The sequence below is a fragment of the Vicugna pacos genome, chromosome 22 (genome assembly GCF_048564905.1).
Source record: "Vicugna pacos chromosome 22, VicPac4, whole genome shotgun sequence".
NCBI classification, from domain to species: domain Eukaryota; kingdom Metazoa; phylum Chordata; class Mammalia; order Artiodactyla; family Camelidae; genus Vicugna; species Vicugna pacos.
The window spans coordinates 30,809,359-30,817,013 of NC_133008.1; the positions used below are offsets into that span (position 1 = coordinate 30,809,359).

The 7,655-nt window shown below is 57.1% G+C and overlaps 1 long non-coding RNA gene across 1 annotated transcript; it reads right to left on the reverse strand.

The window, feature by feature from the left end:
* Positions 1 to 248: 248 nt before the first annotated feature.
* On the reverse strand, positions 249 to 5,635 carry LOC140688496 (uncharacterized). Its single transcript, XR_012063232.1, has 2 exons — positions 5,406 to 5,635; positions 249 to 383 (listed from the first exon to the last, which is right to left on the reverse strand). It is a non-coding gene; the product is annotated as an uncharacterized lncRNA (long non-coding RNA).
* Between the last annotated feature and the right edge of the window lie 2,020 nt (positions 5,636 to 7,655).

Consider the following 7,655-nt stretch of genomic DNA (forward strand, 5'->3'; position numbering starts at 1 on the left):
CCTAGAGCCAGGCCCACCCCCTCCTCCTAGAGGTGTCCAGGACTAATAGATTCCCCAGCCAGGGAGAAAAAACGTCCTCTGAAGGCCAGTGAGGACTAGGACGTGACACATTAAACATTCACCATCCAGGCGGGCCAGGTACATCTGCCGCCTGAAATATTTACGTGGTCTTCCTCCTCCCAGAGTCAGCTGCCTCTGTGTTTGCGGCTTAAACTTGGATTTGGAGGAGAATCAAAAAGGAGCTGCGGTGACAGTGAAATCGGGGATCTTGGAATGACCGTACACTCTCCCCATTGTGCAGACAGGAAAACCGAGGCCCGTCAAAGGGCAGGAAGTTGTCAAAGTCACAAAACAAGGCAGGGCTGCAGCCAATCTCCTGCTCTCTGCTGGGCAAAACCAGAAATAATCAGGAAGGCAGAGCAAATCATATGGATAAAAGAAATCACAAACAGCTGCGATTTGCTGAGCATCTGTTATCCTCTGGCTTTGACTCAGGGCTCCAAGGGCATCTCTCAATTAATTCTTGAAGATGACCGGTGAAGGAAGAACCATTTTACGGATAAGGAAACTGAGGCTTGAGACTCAAAGTGACTTCCCCAGGGGCACCCAGCCATGGAACTTGGATTCTGACACAGGAAGTTCCAAGCTGCCAGGTCCTGATGTTAGCCATTTTGAAAAGAGAAGGAGAAGCTTCTGGACCCAGTGGCAGGTGGGCAGAGCTGTGGCCTCTCCCCTTGCTCAGGGCCTTCACTCTAATTGGGCTCCTTTTCGTGTCTGAGGGTGACCAAGCCTGGTGCCATTTCTGGGCCTCTCGCTCTGCCTGGAACACACTGTCCCCAAAGCCACCGAACTCCTTACCACCCCCACCTCCTGCTTGCTTTATCTGCACGGCATTGATCGCTTTAAACAGCTTAGGTCAACAAATATTCCCTTGTCCTGTGTTTTCCCCACTCTAAGATGAGTTCCGCAGCAACAGGGATTCGGTCTCTTTTGGTTACCCCTGAATCCTCTGGGCTTAGAATCGTGCCTGGGGCACAGTAGGTGTTCTGTAAATATGGAAGGAGAAAGTGGGAAAATGGCAGAGAAGCCAGTGAGATGGGTGGGCCTAGGCCAGCCCTGTAGGATGCTCCCCTCCAGGTGGAAGAGCTGGGGACACAGGGAGCCATGGAAGGTGTCTGAGCAGAGGAGGGGCGTGCCCAGATACAGGAGGAGCAAGATTCCTTGGGGACTCAGGGGGGCCAGGATGGAGGGAAGACGGAGGCAAGGCCTCAAGAGGAGGCCGCGTGGTATTTGGATGTTTTCTGACTTTAGTCGCTGTAGGGGGGGAGCTGCGTGCACCCTCGTCCTCTGCCCACCACCAAGCATTCCGCTCTGTGGGTCTCTCCTGGGACCTGCCTTTCTCTGTCTCTGTTGCCCCGCGCCTCTGGGCGTCTCTGAGTCTCTATCTCCCTGTGTCTTCATCTTCTTTCTGTTCTATTCCTCCCTCTGTCCTTCAAGGTCTTTCTAGATTCTCCCTCCTACTTTCCCCGTGTGTCCCCGCTCTGTGCCCCCTCCCCTACATCCGCGCCTCTCTGCCCACCTCGCCCGTGCTCCCCCCTCCTCCCCCCACAAACCTCGTCCCCCGCTGGGCCCGGTTGCTGGGCGCTTGCCAGGCCTGGAAGGCCGCCCCTCCCCCGCCCTTGACCCTCCGCCCCCTCGCGTCCTCCTCCCCGTCCCTGCCCCTCCGCCCCTTCCTCCTCCGCCCCCTTCACCCTCCTCCCTCTCCCCTCCGCCTCCTCCCCCTTTGTCCCCTCTGTTTCCTCCTCCCCTCCCCTCTCTGCCTCCCAGATCCCAGCCCGGGGAGGGGCGGTACCCGCGCTCCCCGTTCCCTGCTGGGCCTGACCCCGCCTATTTGGTGACGCGCTGGGCCGGCCCGCGGGGTTAACGGTGGGTCCCTGGCGGCGGCGACTGGGCAGGAGGGGGCGGGCCACCTGGCACTCGGCCACACCCGGCCTGGGAGGGTGGCTCCAAGGGCAGCCACAGACCAAGCGCCGCGCTGTGTGACCTTGGGCAGGTCCCTAGGCGTCTCTGGGCCTGGCCGCCTCTCCTCCACCCCACTCCAAAGCCAGACCCACCAGCAACTGGGCAACCGAAACTTACTGGGCGCCTGCTGTGTGGCTAGGCTCTGTGGTAGGGGCCTGGGACCCAGGACAGAGCCCCTCTTGCCCCACAGCATGTAGGGAAGACAGACAACAAATAAACCAGCAAGTAAGATAATTTCAGAAAACAGTCAAGGGCTGTGGGAGGAAAAATCCAGCAAGGCCAGGAGACAGAGAATGACTGGGGGCTACTTAAGCCAGGAGATGAGTAGGCCTCTCTGAAGAGATGACATTTGAGCGCAGGCCTGGCTGACAGAAGGGGCCTGCCTGGGGGAGAAGGCTGGAGGGCAGGGAGGGTGTTCCAGGCAGATGGACCCCGGGAGTGGGGTGCAGAGGCTGGAGGTAGGACTGCCTCTGGCTACTGCAGGTTCCCAACCCCTACTGTAAAGGGCGGTTGTGAGCCTCAGACATAAGATCAAATGAATAAAGCAGCTAACCTAGGAGTAACCCCTGCCATGGGTAATGTTACCCAGGATAGCCCCTTTTTCCCGATGAGAAAATTGAGGCCCTGAGAGGATAAAGCGTCTTACTGCAAGCCAGAAGCCAAGGAGTAAGACTCCTATTGGGCCACACTGTTCCACCTACACCTGTGCAGTGCCTGGGGGCTGGGCAGGACTGGGGTCCAGCAAGGAGGCCTCCCTGCCCCCCACCAGGGGAGAGACAGAGTCCAAGCTCACAGGGATGCCAGAAGGGAGGGTGCAGAGGGTGAAGCCGGGACTTGGGACTGAGGGGGCATAGGTGGTGTGGGGTCTGGGTGAGATGCACTGACCAAGAGACCCTGGGAGTTTAAAAATGGGGGATAGCCATTTGAGGGCCAGTTCCAGCCCTCTTCCCCACACTGGTCACTTTCACATCATAGTAATAGCTAAAGCCAGCTCATCTGTCAAGCTGTTTGATCCTGTGACACAGGATGAGGAAATTTCTGTCATTACCCCCATTTTACAGAATCACAGCAACACAGCATCCAAGGGAGGATGTGAACCCAGCCTTCGGGGGGTAGGGTGGCCTTGGCTTGCAGCGGACTCTTGCAGGCTCGGTTAGTACCAGGCAGGTTGTCAGGGGCCCTGGGACCCTACCCAGCTTGTTGGGTAACCTGGGAGAGGCTCTGCCCCTCTCTAAGCTCACCCCTTTATTTTCCCAACACATATGCAGGCAATGGGTTTTGCACATAAGCAAGTCAATTGTAAGTGTTCAGAGAGTGATGAGGCTTCTGAAGGAAATGAAATAAGAGAGGCTGACCAGGTAGGGAGGTTGGGGGCTACTGCAGCCAGGCTGGCCTGGCCAGGCCTCCTAAGGTTGTGATGTTTGATCCAAGACTGGAAGGAAGAGAAGAGCTGGCCATGGTCCAGGCAAAGGAAACAAGCTTGTGCAAAGGCCCTGAGGCAGGACCATGCCTGGTGTGTTGGAGGAACAGGGACTAGGCCCATGTGGTGGAGGGGAGTGAGCGCAGAGGAGAGAGGGAGGAGGTGAGAATAGGAAGGTGGTGGGCATCAGATCGTGTAGACAGAGATGGGGAGTTTGGATTTTATTCTGAGGGTGATGGGGAGCTATGGAAGATTCTTGAGCAGAGGGAAGGATGGGATTTGATTCATTTTAATGGGTGATCAAAGATGTGGGGGGAGTGGAGAGTGAGTGCTTGGCCCAGCTGGGGTGTGTGAAGTGAGGCTGGGAGGGAAAGGGACCTTGGGGCATAAACGGAGGAGTACAAACGGCTACCTCATTCTGAGCATTTACTATGAATGATTTTAAGTACTTTATAGCCTGAACTTATTTGAAGATGAGAATACTCACTGAGCCCAGGTCCATCCCGGACTCCTGAAAGCCCTTCCTTTTTTCCCCTGTTCTTGCCCACAGATTGGCTAGAGTTTGGAGCCCTCAGCCTATCCTAGTGCCTCCTGCCGTTGGCCAGAGCCTATTGCCACTTACAGACCGTGGTGAAAGTAGGCAGAGGGGTATTATAGCCACGGGTGTGTCCACTCCCCACTTCACAGCCACAGAATGTTCAGAGGTCCACCCAGCAAGGCAAGGGGTCAGAGCTCAAGGCTCCTCAGTCCCAGGGAAGGGCTTCAGGTTGCCCATCTTTCATCTTCTACTTTGGGTTAGGGTGACATAAAGGCACTGCTTAAATGAGGCAACTCCTATGCATTCTGCAGAACCCCAGCTTTAACATCCCCACGTGACATCTAGGAAGACTTTCCAACTTCCCAAACAGTCGCCGGCTCCCTCCTGGCTCTGTCCCTGTCCCCACCTCCAGCCTTGGTCCCTCCCCCTGTCCCAGCCCCACCACTCTCCTGGGACTCCTCCCTCTTCCCCAAACTTGGGAGCCCCTCCTGCATGGCCCAGCCCTGGTTGCACATATGGGGCCTGCAAAAAGCATTGGTTACATGAATAAGTCTTCTGTAACCATCTCACTATACAGGTGAGAAAACTGTGGCCCAGAGAGAGGCCCTCAAGAGTCTCCAGGTCACGTGAGGAGGTGGGGGGCTCGAGAACACAGCGGGAGGGCTCCCCATGTTCCCGGGTGGAAGGAAACCTGTATGTAATTCTTCTGAGGGGAGCTTAACGCCAACTGTGGCGGGAACCGAGGCTCAGAGGTCACCCGCGAGCCATGGCCAAAAGGAGGGGACAGGCCTGGCTGGTGGCCCAGCATCTCGGCTAGAGGGGCGGTAGGCAGAGGTTGGCGATGTCGGAAGCCAAAGGCTTGGCCTCCCCGAGGGAGCCGCTTTCCCGGCCCGGGTCGGATCAATGGGCTGTAATTATACCGCGCCGGGCCCAGAGCCGGCGGGGAGGGAGCGGGAGCTGGCAGGAGAGAGGCGGCGGGCGGGGGAGCGCGGGCCGGAGAGGGACCCACGTTACTTTGATTGACAACCCGGGCGGGCGCCGCGCGGGAGCTTGTGGGGATCGTAGTCTCTCGAATGCTTGCTCGAGTGTCCTCTCCCGTTCGCTCTCGGGGAAACTGAGGCACCGGGACCTGCACCACACCTCCCCTCGCCTACGCATGAGCCCATCCCTCCCCAACGGACCTGCCGTTTTGGGAGCCTCCGGGCTTGGGTGAGAGTCTCAGTTCTTCCCGGGGCGTCCGGAATGACTTAACGTCTCTGCCTCAGTTTACCTATCTGTGAAATAGGGCGAAAGGCGCTAGTCGACCCCCTCAGCGGGCTGCGCTTTTGCAAGGTGGTACATTGGACAAGAGGCTCTTGTTTTTTTTACAGGGAGACCCTCCAGGCTCACGGGGTGACTCGCTTCTTCCTGTTTTTGGATACTAACCGAGCCGGATCCCCCGCCCTCCTCCAACCTCTCCAGGTTCAGGCGTCCACGAGGGTCTCAACTCCTCTTAGGGAGGGGGAACTGCACTCTCCATACCCCGCTGGGAGCTCTCCGCCGCCTTCCGATTGGCCCAGCCGATCTTAGTGCCCTCTGCCATTGGTTGCCGGATTTCTCGTCCCCATTGGCCAGCGCCCATTGTGACGTCACGGACCCATGTGGGAGCGCGGCAGACGGATTGGCTGGCGCGCCCAACCAACCACCGCGGAGAAAGGAATTTCCACAGTAGCTAGGGCGGCGAGGCTGATTTAAGGTGGTCTGAGCAATCCTGGGTCCCAGTGCTGCTTCTCAGCTTTTTCCTTTTAAAAAAAAAAAAAAAAACCCACATCCACATCATAAAAACCCAGCCAGGAACCGGGACTGAGCCTTTCTGTACAGCGGGAGGGGAGAGATCAAAAGCTAAGCCCCTTCCCCCATTTTGCAGCTTCTCCGAGGGTTTTGCAGATGGGGAAACAGAGACCCAAAGGCGTGGGGCGTGAAGCCCCAGATGGCAAAGTAGTTAGCTGGGGGAAGCCTTCCCGGTGAAATTAGAAGGTTGTGCTAGACTGCCCGGGCTGTAACTCAAGGCTGGCAGTCCTTTCCCTGCCTCCTGCTCTGGCCGGATGTGGCATTTCAGCGAATTATCGAGTAATGGGCTGCTTAGGGGTCTCCCCATCTCACAGACTGCTCTCTGCTGAGCCTCCCCAAATTCTGAAAGCTGCTCCCAAAGCTGGGGCTGCTGCTGCTCAGAGCAAATCGCCTTCTTCCTGGCAGATTATACACACCAAGAGACGTGTGTGTGTGTGTGTGTGTGTGTGTGTGTGTGTGTGTGTGTGGTTTTGTGGCTTCTCAGGCAATCCACAAATCTGTGTTTACCCTCCTCTGTGGAGTGTGCCTGGCTGAGGGATCTAAAGACTGGTGGGTAAAGGTCCCCTCCTCCAGGGAGCCCCCTCTGAACTCACCAGGCAGCGCTAGTGTTGCTGCTCTGGGTCCCCCAGGCCCTGGGCTTTCCCTCTGTTCTGGCACTGACCATGTGGGCCTGGAGTGTGTCCTCAGCTCCTTCCCACTCACCCTGGGAGCCTCTAGGCAAGACCTGGGTCTGGTCCTTGCTAAGGCCACAAGGAGGTGGTTACGGAATGAATACCCACTTATAGCCAACTTTAGACAGTCTGTATTCAGTGTGGGTCTGTGGAGAGGGAGATGCCTTTCGCCTTTTGGAGGAGCTGACCGGATGAGGTGTCTTTTGGGTTGGGCCTTGATAGAATGCATTTTCTCCAGGCAGAAAAGGAGGGGGAGGGAATTCCAGAAAGAGACAATCACAGAAACCAAGGCCCAGAGGTGGGAAGGAACACAGATTAGGTAATCTGACTGGTGTGGCCAGAGCTGAAAGTGTTTGAACTAGGGAAGGGAGGTGAAGCTGGGCTGGGCCAGGTGGTGCAGGGCATCTGATGCTAGCTGGAAGATCTGTGACTTTGTCCCAAGGGCGTTAGGGAGCCATGGGAGGGTTTTAAGTGGGGGGGGGGGCTTTCCCTCTTTCCACAAGAGTGAAAGCTGCTCTGAGGGAGAAGGTGGCTTGAGGTCCAGATGGGAGAGGATGAAGGGCTGGAGCAGGCAGGCAGCTTGGGGACGGGGAGCAGGGTTGCATGGCAGGTGTCGAGGAGAGAAGAGTCTACGCTGATGCTCTGTCTTGGGGGATCAGGGTGGACTGGGGCCTGTCAGGGTGAGGGACAGGTCTGGGGGAAGAGAGTGCATCTAGTGGCCTGAGGGATGTCCAGGGGAATTATTTGGTGGCTGTACCCACACGGCTGGGTCTCAGGGTAGGGACCACGTGTGGAGCCCGAGCTCAGAGCCATCTTCACAAATGTGATGGCTGAAGCCTCAAAGAGGACACAGTGGCTCAGAGCCTGGGCAGCCAGAGGTGTGGGCAAAGGTGACATTCAGGCGGTCAGGCTAGGAGCAAGGAGATCAGCACTCAGAGAGGAAGGAGGGCTGCCAGGTCGGAGGGCGTGGGGGCAGGGAGAGGAAAGGCTCTTTGAGCAGAGCTGTGAGAGAGGGTCAAGAAAGAGCCATTGAACTTGAAGAGGTGGAGGGCTTTTGACAAGAGAAGCCCAGATGCATGGTGGGAAGAAGCAGAGATTGAGGAAGGGGTGCCATTTCTCTGACTAGTGGTCCAGGCAGGAGAGATGGTGCCTTCCCAGTGGAGGTAAAACACCT